Raw genomic sequence first — 16217 nt, forward strand, 5'->3', positions numbered from 1 at the left:
TTTAAGTCCTCTGCTCATTTTTAAATTGGGTTATTTGTTTTTATTGGTGTTGAGGCCTATGGGTTCTTTATATATTTTGGATGTTAACCCCTTATCAGATGGGTCATTTATGAATATACTCTCCCAAACTGTAAGTTGCCTTTTTATTCTGCTAATGATGTCCTTTGCTGTACAGATTTTTAGTTTGATGTAGTCCACTTGTTCTTTTTTGATTTTGTTTCCCTTGCCTGAGGAGATGTGTCCAGGAAAAAATTGCTCATACATATGTTCAAGAGATTTTTGCCCATGTTTTCTTCAAAGAGTTCTATGGTTTCATGCCTTGCATTCGAGTCTTTGATCTATTTCAAGTTTACTTTTGTGTCTGCAGTTAGACAATTTCATTCTCTTATATGTAGCTGTTCAGTTTTTCCAACACCAGGTATTGAAAGGGCTATCATTTCCCCATTATATATCCATGATTTCTTCATCATGTATTAATTGGCCATGTATGTGTGGGTTTATATCTGGGATCTCTATTCTGTTCCATTGATCTATGGATCTGTTCTTGGGCCAGTACCATACTGTTTTGATTACTATTGCTTTTTACTATAGCTTAAAGTCAGGGAGCATAATCCTCCCCATCTTTAATCTTCCTTCTCAGGATTGCTTTGGCTATTTGAAGTCTGTCATGGTTCCATGTAAATTTTATAACTATTTGTTCCTGTTCATTGAAAAATACAGTTGGCATTTTGATAGAGATTGCTTTGAAACTATAATTGCTTTGGGCAGGATGGCCATTTTGACAATATTTATTCTTCCTATCCATGAGCACAGAATGTATTTCCATTTATTTGTTTCTTCTTTAATTTCTCTCATGAGTGTCTTACTGTTTTTAGAGTACAGGTATTTTACCTCCTTGGTTAGGTTTATTCCTAAGTATTTTATTCTTTTTGATGCAATTGTAAATGGAGTTGTTTTCCTGATTTCTTTTTCTGCTAGTTTGTTAGTATATAGGAATGCAACAGATTTCTGTGTCTTAATTTTATATCCTGCAACTTTGCTGAATTCAGTTTGGTTCCAATAGCTTTTTGGTGGAGTATTTAGGGTTTTCTATGTATAATATCATGTCACTATTAGTGACAACTTAACTTCTTCCTTACCAGTGTTGATGCCTTTTATCAATTTGTGCTTCTTAATTGCATAAAATAACCTTTTGCATCCCTTCACTTTCACTCTGTGTATGTCTTTAAGTCTCAAATGAGTCTCTTGAGGGTAGCATATAGATGGGTCTTGTTTCTTTATCCATTCTGCCACTCCGTGTCTTTTGATTGGTGAATTCAGACCATTTACACTTAACGTAATTATTGATAGGTATATACCATTGACATTTTATTTGTTTTCTGGTTGTTTTTATAATTCCTCTCTGTTCCTTTCTTCATCTCTTATACTCTTCTCTTGTTATTTGATGGTGTTCTTTAGTGTTGTGGCTATATTTCTTTTTTTAATTCTTTTGTGTATCTATTTATTTTTAGTTTTGTGGATACCAAAGTTTCAAGGATAGCTTCTTTACTGTATAACAGTCTATATTAAGTTATCAATTACTCTATTTCAATCACAATGTAATGCAACTACATTTTCAATGGGAGTAAAGATCCTCTAATGAAGAATTTTATGACATCAGGGTGTAGTGGAAATAAAATAAGGAGCAGGTTATCTTTTCATTACCTTGCTAAGGCCATATATGGCATGTCAGTTATGGAATATGCTAAAACCACAGCCTTATTAAGGAATATTGCTCTACCACAACTACACCTGAATTGATAGAATTACATGTCTACATGTTCTTCTATAAATCCACTTAGTACCAAATAAATTGTATGTACATATTTATATTTGAGAATATAATGAGGACAAATATGTGAAAGGGGTCTTTGAGGAAGAGTAGATTCATAAAAAATCATTTGTGAGATAGCAACATTAGTACATTAGTGGTAAAGAGGCTTTTTAAAATAGGTATCTAGTTTTGCTTTTTATTCTAGGACAGTGAAATTCATTGTCACACAGACTATTATTTTGATACAATAGAAATAATTAAAAACATGTTATTAAATAAGTTTTAATACATTATAATAACATGGGCAGCATATGTTATCTTTCCATTTTCAAAATAAATATTTTGAATAAAATTGTAATTCTTCTGAACATTTTCTAATTTAAATTCAATTTTTAAGTATTTCAATTAAAATATTAACATTTTTAAATTATTAATTACAAGTGTCTGCAAATACAAAGAGATCTACCTTCCCTAATATTATTCTTTTTTCTTAATTTCATTTTTTTCCAATAATAACAACAATACCATGGAATCTAAATTATCTTAATTGGATGCAACCAAAATAAATTGCTTTATCTGGTAATTAACAAACCTTGGATTCAGTAATAATGCAATAATCATGTCTTTTCTCTGAGAAGTGCTTTCATTTTTTGATTATTTATGTAAATTTCATTTACTATGAATTCCCTTTAATTTCAAACTTCTGTCTAATTCAGTCCATACTTCAGTAAAAATGCATATAGGACCAATCATAGACTCTTCTTTATCCTCAAATGAAAATTGGTATTGCACCAAATCATCTTTAGAAGATGCTCTAAGGTAATACCAACTGCAGGTATGGTGGGTGTAATTGAATGTAAACAATTTCCCAGTGAATTGGATTGTAATTTAGATAAGTGAACTCTCAGGAACCTAGGCTAGTTCATTTCAGTCTGAGACTTAGATTTAATGCACCTTTCCTCATTTTTCATTCTATGTCAGAGTTTATGCCATTAACCTGATAGAGCCACACAAGCCACAGGACTTCAGTGTCCTTAGGACTGCAGTGGTGGTGCTAAAGAATTGTTTCAGCATTAGTTTCATGAGCTAGGAATCATATACTTCATAACTTTCTCTTCTTTCTATTTGTGCTTCTTTATAAAACTTTCTCTGATTTTATTTATTCCATTTATAGTGAAAATAATTGAGTATTTTTAAAGCATATGAAAACAATTTAGCCTTGAAGCCATTTATTGACTTTTTAGTGAAATAATACTTGCACATGGCTCTTTGGGAATAACATAGGCTTTTCACCCATCTTTTTGCCACCTCTTGTCATTTCTACATTGTTTCCACAAAATTTATCTTCTTAAATATATCTTGATTTCTATCATTCCTCTTTTCAAAAACCTTCAGCTATTCTGCAGCTCCCAGAGCAGTTTTCAGAGTGTTAAAAGGGATTGTAAATCTATGTGCACATCATGTACTGATGGTACACTGAATAAATATCTAGCACAAATTGATACTACAGTTTTCCAAATGTGTATGATGCTTTTAACTAAATACTAATTTTAAATTCTACTCAATTTTTAAGTTTAAGCTTTAAGTTTAAAATCTTAAGTTTAAGAAAATACATATTTCTAAATAACCCATAATATTTTTGAGCTTTTATTTTGTTTCACTCAGTTTTATGCAGGCACACACTCAAAAACTTGCACATACTGACACATAAGCACACACAAGGAATGAGACATATGTAATTACTGTTTTCAATTTTGTAGCTGAGAAGGTGAAGTTAAGAGAAGTTAAATAATACATTCAGAGTCACATTCCTAGTAGGTAAGTAGCAAATTGGAATTTGAACCCAGGGATTTCAATTCAACTTTGAACACTGTTAAACACACATCCAGTATAGCTACTATTTTACAGCGGTCCGTGAAACTTTTTGTTATTAACAAAATATTTGTACTTCATAATTTCAGAAATCAATACTGTAAAGAATTGAACACTTAATTACCTTTAGTATGGTACTGAAACTTTGATAAATCATTTCTCTTTTTATTTTTTAAATTAAAAATATATTTATTGAAGTATAGTTGATATACAATCTTTTATTGGTTGATACAATCATGTCTTAGATTGAGTTCCAAATTGTGTTGTTTCAAATATTAATAAAGATGCAATGTAAAAGAGTTATTTTATAGACATTTTAGGAGAAAGTGAAAATTATATCTACACAATAGAGATTTGTAATATATATCAATATATTAAATTCTCTGAGAATCTTAGCATGTATAAAACTCTTCACTGTTTCCCTATTTCATGATCTCCCTCACTAATTTGAGTGTAGAACTCTAGTTGCAGAATACATTTATTCTGTTGAATGATGCCCTGTCTACGTCATTTGGGGAAACAAGGCTCCAAAAGATTTAGCTTCTTGTCCTGTAACATGTACTATCCCAAAGAACTTCCAAGTTTAAATTTGATTATATCTCATTCTTACATCTGTGTCTTTTTTCACTCTGTTAACCATTGAATGTATTCCCCACACCCACCTAAAATTTACCATCAGTTAAGATCCTACTAACTTTCCACATTGTTCAGGAATATTTACTAAACAGTTGTATAACTCATGAGGATTCTCCCTTTTCTGAACTCAGTATGTAAGGTATCATGATTGCCTTGTGATATTTCTTATAATTTATCTTTCTCTTTATTACAAAAAACAGTATTAGGCCCTGTATGAAACTTTGGCTTATTGTGCTTTTTATGTAATTTAAATTCTTAGTCTTCTTTGCACATAGTAGGTACTCACATATGTATTGTATTGGTGAAGGTAGTCGAATGCTGCTTTGTTCTTAAAAAGAGAATGTGTGCAACAGGGAATAAAAGGACTTATATAAAAAAAGCTCTGCTTCTTTTCACTGTATCATTCACTTTATGCTAGGATCATGTGGTCACAACCGCAAATGTCAAAGGCTTCCACCAAAAATGTTTTGTCTATCTTGGATAAACAGTGGTTCTGCTATAGTTCATTACTATTTGGAACATGAAGCTAAAGAATAGCCCCTATCTGGGGCACTGCACATATTATAACTCAGAGAAAAGAGAACTTACTGGCGCTAAACGACAGACTTGAAAACTTCTGCTTAGAATTGGCATATCACTACAGACCACATTAAATGACCAAGCTTGCATAGCAATGACGTGAATATACTTACCTTAAAAGAAGGGGAATGGAATATTCCAAAATAGTACTACTTACTGCAATTGCCTAATTTAGATCCTAAGTAGTCCTTTCTAATGTTTATTTCATTCTTTGAAGCAAAAAATATTGAGTGAAAATATTTTTTGTATAACAAATGGTGCATGTAAAAGCCCAATATAGGTTTCCAAAGTTTTTAGTTTGAAATATAGAAAATTATTGGTACAGAGGATAAAATTATTTTGTCTTCAGGTTTTAAGTCCAATTGGTAACTTAAAAATAAGCCAATATTTGTCCCTGTTCTGTGTTCATTATTGTGACAGATCTTGTATGGTGGAATAAAAATTCTGTAGGGTAGGGTCCATCTTCACATGAAGTATACACTCTAGTATATATCCCTGTAGAGTTAGTGGTGAAAGAATTTTATATAAAAATAATAGCTTGCAGTTTTAAATAAGATATTTACATGAAAGGTCAATAAAAGAAAGAATTGATTAGTATTGCAGTCATTCTGTGCAAAACCCACAACTGCTTTTACATAATTTATGTGCAAACACACACGCAAACACACACACACACACACACATACACACATATTCAAGATTTGTGTTCTAGGCTTATAGAATCTGGGGGTTCACATTAACACTATTTCCTAGTGATTTACCTGGGCTAAAAAAATTAAGAGTTTCAGAGAGGTCCTGCAGTAATGATACTGAAGGCTGGGTAATAGGCAAGATTTAAAATGTGTTTCTTCTTATATACAGAACAGGAAAAAGAAGACTGAAAATACTTACATAGGTCATTGGTGGATGAATTGGCTATGTCTCTGATCATCTTACAATCCAACCTTTAAAAAGCAGTAGGTGGGAAAAAGAGTACAAATAGTATGAGGGTACTGTTGGCATTTCCTAACTCTCAGCAAAAATAAAATTGCATTTCTTCAAGTATTCCCAAGTATCACTTATTTGTTCATGTTTCTGGAGAAATCACTATGAACTCTTTAAGTGTTAGACATTGATGTATGTATAATTTGAAAAGTTAACATTATTCACTAGTGAGCTGTTTGACTATGCAAATTGTTGTACTTCAGGCATGTCATGTATGAAATGAGAATAATGAGTTAACCTGTTGTTAATACTGACTAGTATAACTAAATAATAAAAGTCTTAGCTATTCCTAGTAGCATTAATATTTTTATTTCATACAGATACCAAAAAGTATTTTTATAAATATTGATTAAGATCTCTTAATACATTTCATGCTTAAAAATAACACTATTCACCTTTTAAAAAGGGATATACTTCATAGTTGTCAATTTGAATAGAAATGATCAATTTGATAGTTATTTTTAAAGTATTTCATATATGATACATTGACAATGTTTTCATGAGGAAATTTTAAGTCACTTGTAAAATTAGACATGAAAACATTATATTTAATTTAAAATAAAATTATATATTGAAATTATATAATGGATGTATATAATAAACAAAATCCTCTACACAAAAACTAGGTGATTGTTTTTGTCATTAAATATATTCAAATGATTTTCAAGCATAAATACTGTTAAATATGTCAGAGGGACTATGTCTTATCAAAAATATTTACTAATAAAGATGAAAACAATGTGGGCTTAATTTCCTAAAATCAAGATTTCTCTCTGAGCTGCGGATTCAATGTGGCCAACATTTTTACATTTTTGTCTTGTTGCCTGAAGTCTTTTGACTTTAGTGATGGAAATCAAACTGTATTGGACAGGACAACCAACTTGGTAAGAGTGTAAATCAATCTAAAACACATGAAAAAAGCTCGACATTTTTGTTTTTTAATTAAGTGATCTATAGTTTTTTTGTATTCTTCAAAGCAATTTCTACCTACCGACAATTATTAAATGTTTTAAAGAAACCTATATATTTTTTAAGCAAACTTGTTCAAAAGCCACTGAAGCTTTCTCTTTTGTTGTTTCAATGTTTGTATGGTACATAATGCTTATATTGAAACCTTTATTGTTTAAATAAAAGTGGAATCAGTAAATGGCCACTCCTATTTTCTGATTAATAACAGGACTTTGAATGAGAGGGAAAATGCCACCCACATGCTATTATCTTTTGCCTACAGCCTAATTGCTCACTTGCATTCTTTCTTGATTGATTTGTCATTTCACGGCAGCTGAGCTGTATGTTTCAAGATCTTTTGTATAGATTTAATCAGGAGATGGAAATCACATCTTTGATTGACACTAATAATTTATAATCATTTACTCTAGTTGGAACAGCTGCATCTCTTTAAGTTTCTGAAAAAGAAAAGCCCTTTACGTTTCTTTTACCTTTTTCATTTCAGTCAATTTAGGTACATAGTCATGGGGGAAGAACTGTCAGTTTGGAATAATGTACACTGAATTTTAATTTTTAAATAGAAGAGTAAAAAAAATTTCCCTGTTTGTGTATAAATATATCATAAGTAGTTCCATTAAAATTTTTAAAAATTCAGAAAGATAGTATTGAGATGCATATAGTTAAAGAATGCTTGCTTTGATAGTATGCGTATAATACAATTTTAACTCTTCTAAAATGATAAAAGAACCACAAATTGTGAGAGAGTTCCAGTAATTAAGGCTAAAGTTTTACTTAATATGCTATCTCTTAATAAGAGGCAGAGAAAATGTAGACATGCTCTCTTAAATACTATCAAAACCAGATACCCAAGTGCTACAGAATTGATGCCATGTGTAATGAGACTTTCTACTAGTTGCTTTGCCATCTTCAGTTTTTCTTTGTTTAGTTATAATTAGATCATCTTTATTTGTTCACTTAACTTTAATTATAGACTTTTAGTTACAGATTGTACATCAAATGTATTTTTGACTGTACACTTTAGCTGCATTTGATTAGTACATATGTACATCCATGCATACTGGTGAATGTGTATGCATTGCGTATATTTTTATACCGGTTCCAAATTTGTGCCCACTGACCTCTAAGTTTACATATGTGAGAGCACACTAGAAGGAATTTTGTGCAAATGTTCATGCCAAGCTTTCTTCTAAACCTAGTCATTGTTTGGGGAAAATGGTAGCCTATGAATGAGTTTTTTTTCTCAGCCTAATTCATAGCAAATATCATTTAAAAAATAATATCTTCCTCTCCCCATCATCTCTCAATCCTGTCACTACACAGAATTCTTCCCTCTCTAAATTCCTGCAGGAATTTCATACATATAATGTATCCTATCTAGGTTTGTGGCTTTTTTAAGGAACATCTGATGTTCTACCTCTTAGAGATAAAGTGCATGTCTGATTCATTTTCTGTCTGTTTGGTGTAACATTACATCATGCTCTAAGTACTGCCGATTGGAAATAAATATTTGTTTAACAAATAATAGCGTAAATAAATCAGTAGCTTGAAAGCAGTGATCTTTCAAGATTCCCCCAGAGTTATGAAACATCAAAATGGCTAAAATCTTAGAAAGCCAGTGGAATAAAGAAAATATCTGAGTGAATCATCTGCTTGTCAGATCTTATAAGTTATTTCTCCAAATGTAATTTAGGGAGGAAGGTATTATGAAAAAATAATTATTTTCATATTTGTTATCTAGCTATTTAAAATATCAGTAGATATAAGGTGCATGTTCTCTCTATTACGGAAATTTAAGTCTACCTTGTTTCTTCAGCTGTTGGTACAAAAGAGCTAGATGATTATGTTCTGAATAGTCATGGGGCATGTAAAAGTTTGGGAGCTGATATGCGCATACTGACATACTTTTCAGATAGAAGAAAATATAAAGAAGATATGTGATATTTTTACAGCAATCCATATATTCTTTTTTTTTTAATTTTGTAATGAGAAAATTTTAGGTAGAACATTGCAGACTATATGAGACAGTTATTAAGTTCGGCCCTTTTTTTATGTGTCCTTTCTAGGTCTCAATTTGTAGTTTTCAGCTAGATTTGCTTTACTCTTTTAACCATAGCATTTCCACCTGAGAGGCAAGGAAAGTCTAAGTTCATATTTAATTTATAGATTGCCTCAACTCAACAAATGTTTGGACTTATTCAAATTACACTTAGGTCTCCAGGCATCTTTTCCACAGGGATTTGTGATGGCATCTTTTAGCTCTTTGTGGAAAACCAATAGCTTTTGTAGTTTCATGCCCAAATTCAGAATAAATTCATGTCCAATGTACAGGATGCTTGAGGATGTTCAGTTGTTACTGTGAATATAAAGTAAAAACCACAAAGGAATAATGAAATAACTTATCCAAATATGAGAGGTGGAGGTAAATTGTATATATTATTCTATCAATTATAAAACATTCAATTACAAAAAATAATACAGAGTTTACCCATGTATCTTTTATCTCATTTTCACCAGTGGTACTATCTTGCAAACCATAGTACAATATCAAAAGGATGTTGACATTGATCTAGCCTAAATAAAGAATAGTTACTTCCCTACAAGGATCCCTCTTGTTGCAGTTTCACAGGGACATCCACCTCCATCCCCTCAACTCTAACCCTTGGCAGCCACTAATCTTTTCTCCATTTTTAACTTCAGTCATTTTGATAATATTACATAAATGGAATCATGCAGTAGGTAACCTTGGGGAATTGACTTTTCCCACTAAGCATAATACCCTGGAGATTCGTTGAAGTTGTTGCATGTATCATGGTTTATTCTATTCTATTGCTAAGCATGGTGTGGATATATCACAAGTGTTAAACCATTCAGCTATTGAAGCACATCTGGTTTGTTTCCAGTTATCGGCTATTAGGAATAAAGGTGTCTCTTTTCTTGCCTTCTTGTGGGTTATTTGGTATTTCTGTCTTTATGTTACACAGTTTTTTAGAGGTTTCTCTTTCCATTGCAATATATGTAAGTCATTATCCACAATCAACAGTTATCATTTTGTTACTTTGAGTAGAATATGAATATCTTACTTTTGTTTAGGTCCATTTCCCCTTTCCACTATTAAATACAATTATCTCAAGTATTGCATGATGTTGTAATTTTTGTTTTAATCATCACATGTTACTTAAAAAATAAATGAGAAAGCATATAGTCTGTTGTACTTACCTATATTTTTGCTCTTAAAGTTCTTTCTGCTTATCAGATGCCCAAGATTTTCTCTTTTATCATTCCCTTTCTGGTCTTAAGAATTCCCTAAGCCATTCTTTGAGCGTAGGTCAACTGATAGCAAACTGTTTCAGTTTTCCTTTGGCTAAAGATGTGATTACATCCCCTTCATTCCTGAAGGATAGTTTTGCCAGTTAAAGAATCTAAGATTGGGATGTATTTTATATTCAGCATTGAAAAATATGCCACTTTTTTCTAGCTGTAGATGAGAAACCTGCTGTCATTAGAATTGTTGTTTCCTTGTAAGTAGTGTTTCATTTCTCTATGGCTGTATTCAAGAATTTTGTCTTTGTCTTTATTTTGAGAAGTTTAATTAATATATTTCTTGGTGTGTATTTCTCTGGGTTTATTTTGTTTTAGATTTGCTCAGTTTGTTGCATATACGCCTTTCACTAAATTGAGAAGTTTTTATGCATTATTTTCCTTGATACTTTTTCATATCCCTATCCCACTCTACTCTTTCCTTCCTGGGTTTTATGGTACAAATATTGGCATATTTGTTATAATTCTATTGGTCCATGAGGCTCAGTTCCTTTTGTTTTTCAGTCTATTTTTTCCCTATTGTTCAAACTGGATAAATTCTATCAGTCAGTCCAAAAGTTAACTGATTCTATTCTCTGTCATTTCCACTCTGCAATTAAGACCATATAGTACATTTTTTAATTTATACTTTTCAGTTCTATACTTTATACTTTTTTGTTCTTTTAAGAATATATGTTTCTTTGATTTTTTATTCAAGATAATTTTATTGATTATTGAAATGTTTTTATAATGGCTACTTTAAAACTCTTGCCAGATAATTCCATTTTCAGATTCATCTCAGTGTAAGCTTCAGTTGATTGTCTTATTCAGCTTCAGGTAATTGTCTCTTCTTACTCAAGTTGTGATTTTCTCAGTTCTTTGTATGATGAGCAATTTTCAACTTTATTCTGGGGATTTGGCTATTATGTTAGAGACCCTTGGTACTATTTTTTTTTGTTTTTTTAATTTTAGCATATGGTCAATCTCTTTTTCATGCATAAACTGGACTAAAAGTTGTGGACTGTGATTCCTTTGATAATCTAATAATCAGCATTTTGCAATGTTATTTTGTCCTGCATGGCTTATTTTGTGCATCTGGGGCTTCCACTGCTTCCTGCAGTACTGGGGGCAGAAACAGAGTGGGTATCCCTGGAACAAGTCAGCAGGAGGATTATGCTATAGCAAGTGAGCCAGACCAATTTTGTTTTAGATTTGCTACCAATAAGCTACTTCTCTTTCTTTTGGTGTGTACTGTGTTTTCTAAAAGATGGTGGCTTACAGCTGCAGTCATCTGAAGGTCCAACTTAGTTTCATGGTAAGATTGTTTACATATTAACATACTTAGGTGTCTTGTCCCTCAAGTGGTATGGCAAATAAAATAATGCTTCTGTTTACCAAAAGGAAAAAAATGTCCAGATCCTAATTGTCTCTGAAACATGTAACTATATGACAAAAGGGGCTTTGCAAATGTGATTTTAAGGATCTTGAGACTGAGAATACCCTGAATTACTTTGATAGACTCAATATAATCACAAGGGTCATTAAAAGAGGAAGGTAAGATACAGAAAGAAAAGAAGATATGACAAGGAAGCAGAGGTTGATGATGTCATTGTGAGAAAATGGCCAGAAGATATGGCTTATGGGTAGCTTTAGAAAAGTGGCCAGAAGATATGGCTTATGGGTAGCTTTAGAAAAGTGGCCAGAAGATATGGCTTATGGGTAGCCAGAAAGGGCAAGGAAACAAGTTCTACCCTCGGAGACTCCAGAAGGAAGTAGATCTATTAACACCTTGACTTTAGCTATAGTGTCACTTCTACTGTAGTCCATTGGTTAACAAACACAAGGCCAGCCTACATTCAAGTAAAAGGGAATAAACCACACATCTTGATGGGAAGAGTGGCAGTATTAATCTAGGGCATGAAATTCTCATCCTCTTTTCTAAGAAACTTCTCATGGACAGACAAGGATTAAATCCTCCTTTAATTAGATTTGCTTTTATATGCTTTCTCTTCTATTTCATTTCTGAAATATTCAAGGACAGGGTAGAGTATATGAATAGGGATTGGGCCATATGTAACATCACTGAAGTGGATGAATTCTCATTGTTTTCTAATCTATGATAATCCTGCAAGAAAAGCATGTTACACCATTCCATATTTCATGAGCCAGTGGATAATGCACCTTTATTTAAGTGTTGCTCTCTAAGCCTATGTTACTCCCATTCTGTGTAAAGTTATTATATACCTTTATATTTCTAAATGTTTATTCTAAGCTTCCCAGTCACAGATAAGTTACTTAAAGAAGTATGTGAGAACCCATTCATTTGAGGACTGTAAAATAAATGGGTCTGAGATTGGGGAAAGGCTGTGCCATTACCTCCTTCACTTACAATTTTTAATTTTAATACACTTAATACTTATAGGAATCACAGAATCCAAAATGTACCAAAAAAGTGTACACAATGAAAATTTTTGCATCTTACTCAGTCCAAGAAGTCACATACACATATACACACATAAGCAAGTAATATATATTTATTTATGTTTGTACATATGTGTATACATGTGTATATGTGCATGTATGTGTGTGTGTCCTTAAATTACAAATAGCATACAATATGGACACTGTAGCACACCTTGCTTTCCTTTGGTAAGAATATTACTTGGAGATTGTACCATACTAGTTTTGAAAGAGTTTCATCACTCCATTTCATTTGATTGCTGCTTATTCACTTACAGGTATGGAGTCTGTCATTGTTTATCATAGCACATGATGTTTGTTGCACCAGTTTCCTAAAGATGGACATTTAAATTGCTTTGAATACTTTTCTACTGAAGACAATGTTATAATTAATACTCTTTTACATAAGCATCGTTTTATGTATCTGACTGTAATTATAAAATATATAATTGTGGAATCTCAAAAGATGTACAATATGGCCAAACTGCCCTTCATTAGAAAAATACCACTGAGCACACATTCAGTCTACTGCAGCACCTATTACCTCAATCTTGAATATATGGGATTCTGTCAAATATTTAATATTTGTCTACCTAGCAGGTGGAAAATAGCATCTCATTGTATTTTAAATTTGCATTAATGTTACAAATAGAAAAAGACAGTGGGCCATTGCTTGCTAAGTAGGAATTCAGATATAAATTACTTTTTTTTCTATAGATAAATATCTATACTTGTTAATAATTACCAATGCATCAGATTCTTATGATTTATAGATCATTAGATTTAAATATCATAAACTTGTTCTCTTGTCCATCTAAGTTTATTACTGATAATATCTTTGGTCAATACTATAACTCTCAATTTTATAAAAATATGATATCTTAATAATCTTTAGATTTTGTTGTATGGATTAGTTCTTTCTTCACTTTGTATTAAGTGAACTGTATTAAGCCCAGTATGAAGAACGACTACCTTTAAAGAACAGATACAGTCAGCTTTAGTCTCTCAAAAAAAGGAAACCAAAGATCAAAATGTGGTACTGACATCTAAATGTACTCAGAGAAGAAAGACAGAATCTGGAAGATACATGTTCTGACAACCAGAGAGTTATATATGAAAATATCAGCAGGTAACCACCATCTGTATGAAATGTCTCTCAGCACTCTGTGATTCTATGTTTACAAATCAACATTGTGAGGAAAAATTTTGTCCCTAAAGTCTATTGACCTCAGGAAGTAGGAACACAAGCAAGCTGGTTATGAGAAAGCTTTATATCCAGACTAACACTATTTTAGATTTCTTGAATGTGTGACAGAACAAGTAACCCTTCTGAATCTGGATAATACTAAATTTTGGAATCTGCAACATGGTCAGTGGGGGAGGGAGTTAGGCTCTGGTGCACAGTGACCACACCAAGAAATTTAGCTCCACTCAGTCTTTGGTGGCAATCACTGGCCTTTAAGCTACCATATTTAATTGTTTATTGTCAAGCTGTGATTACATAGCACTTAATAACTTGGGCATATTTAAATTAGTACAATCATTGACATGACAGAGAGGGTGGCCTAAAGTAAATAGGAAATATAAGATTGTTAATGTTTGTTACTAGGGGAAATTTGAATTAAAGTTTGTAATATATAAGAATTTGAAGTATATAAGAAGGTGTTCCTATCTTTTAATAGGAGAATCAATATTGAGTTAATTCTTACCTGTTTGAAAGGGACCAATCTGTTTTGTGCTACACTCACCAAAGTGGAAAATTAGCGTTACGTTATGAAAAGAAATTTAAAAAACTCTTTGTGAACTAGGATGAAAAGAATAGTAATTAATTGGTACCCTTTCAACTGCTCCTAAGAAAAACAATACACTGAAAAAAAAAAGAATTAGCACTATGGAAAGCAACAAGATTATAATGGTCAGTAGTACAAGTTTTATTGAGAGCAATGCTTTAGATTATGTGATCTGGAACAATGCAGTGATCTTAAAATTATGCAAATCTGAATATAGAATTTGGCTTCCTTTCTTAAGAGTATCTTTGCAAATTCTGAAATAAATGGTTTCTAAGAGTAGTTCTAAATTAAATACAAGATCAATAGACAATTCTGCACTGTCACTCAGGTGACATGTGATGCCACTTGATAAGCCACAGCTGTTACTGCTTTTGTTCTTGATTCATCAATAAAGTAACCCTTGGTCACTGTAATAGTTAATTTTATGTGTTAACTTGTTTGGGCCACAGTGACCACATATTTGGTCAAACATTACTTTGGGTGTTTCTGTGAGGGTGTTTTTGGATGAAATTTGGATAAAATTTGGATAAACAGGTGGAGTTTGAGTAAAGTAGATTGCCCTCCATAGTATGCATGAAAGTCATCCAGTCAATTGAAGGCCTGAAAAGAACAAAATGCTGACCTCACCTGAGCAAGAAGGGGTTCCCCAGCAGACTACTTCAGAGCTCATCTGCAGCATATGCTCTTCCTAGTTTTCCAGAAGGCTTCCTTTGGACTCACTGCAACTCTTCCCTGAGTCCCCAGACTGTCGGCCACACCCACCAGATTTTGGATTTGCCAAGCCTCCACGCTGCAGGAGCCAAGTCTTTAAATAAATCGATCATGTGCTTTCTCGCTCTCTCTCTCCCTACCCTCCCCATACATAATGGGTGGTTATCTCCATGCTTGTGATATAAAGGCATAAGCAAAGGATCCTTTATTTTTACCACCACATATTTTCTACTTTTAACTGAATTTACTGATTCATAAATCAAAATATAAAACCAAAACTCTGGAAAGAGAACAGCATGCATTTTATATTACCATTAATTAGCTTAAGCATAAATGTAAAAAAAAAAATTAATATTCAACTGGATCTCACTGTCTAACCCATTTTCAGTAGAAACTGCACAAAATTCTTAGCTGGAGAAAATGAACAGGTTTGAATTCATATAACATTAAATTTGTTGGTATTATGATTGTTAAGATCCCCTTTACTATAATCATTTGTATCTAATACTACAGTATATTGACAGATGACAAAGCATATGTAGAATTTAGTTTAAATCCCACATGAGGAATAATGGCTCAAAGCATATGTAGAATTCAGTTTAAATCCCACATGAGGAATAATGGCTCTTTAGGTTGATATATAGATGGATGGATTATTTTAAGAGCTTTATATTAGTTAGGATGAATAGCCTTATATATAAAGTCATTTATTTGTTTTTCTCCTTAAAGCAGTCTCACAAGGGGATTACATCCAGGCATTTAATTACTTCTCACTTTTTTATCTCTGACCCAGTGGTGAAAGGCATTTGGCACTGTTGTTCTCAACTCTCTTTGTCTGGAAATAGTCATTTCTCCTTGACCTCTCAATAGTATTCAAGTTTGTTGGCCAAAAAGGAGACATAAGGAGCTCTATGTATAAATTATTTGCATATAGATTGTGAGAACTCCATTTGTTAACAGTTAGTAAACCCCTTCTCCAGATTACTTCACAGCAGAACTTAACAGAAATGTCTAGAAATTTTGGGATTTCTGTTTTCTATTCTATTACCCAAGTCAAATGGACTTTAATAGGTGTACACTTACACATTCTCCTATAGCTGCTAGAG

The 16217-nt window shown here is 32.3% G+C and overlaps 1 long non-coding RNA gene across 2 annotated transcripts in view; it reads right to left on the minus strand.

The window, feature by feature from the left end:
• LOC108394674 (uncharacterized) overlaps positions 1-15128 on the minus strand; it is a 50332-nt gene extending 35204 nt beyond the window's left edge. For both annotated transcript variants that reach the window (XR_001852486.3, XR_001852487.3), the window contains exons 1-2: positions 15028-15128; positions 5792-5844 (exon numbers count right to left, since the gene is read on the minus strand). This is a non-coding gene — a long non-coding RNA (uncharacterized lncRNA). The remainder of the gene's footprint in view (positions 1-5791; positions 5845-15027) is intronic.
• Positions 15129-16217: the final 1089 nt, after the last annotated feature.

Source organism: Manis javanica, chromosome 3 (assembly GCF_040802235.1).
Source record: "Manis javanica isolate MJ-LG chromosome 3, MJ_LKY, whole genome shotgun sequence".
NCBI classification, from domain to species: domain Eukaryota; kingdom Metazoa; phylum Chordata; class Mammalia; order Pholidota; family Manidae; genus Manis; species Manis javanica.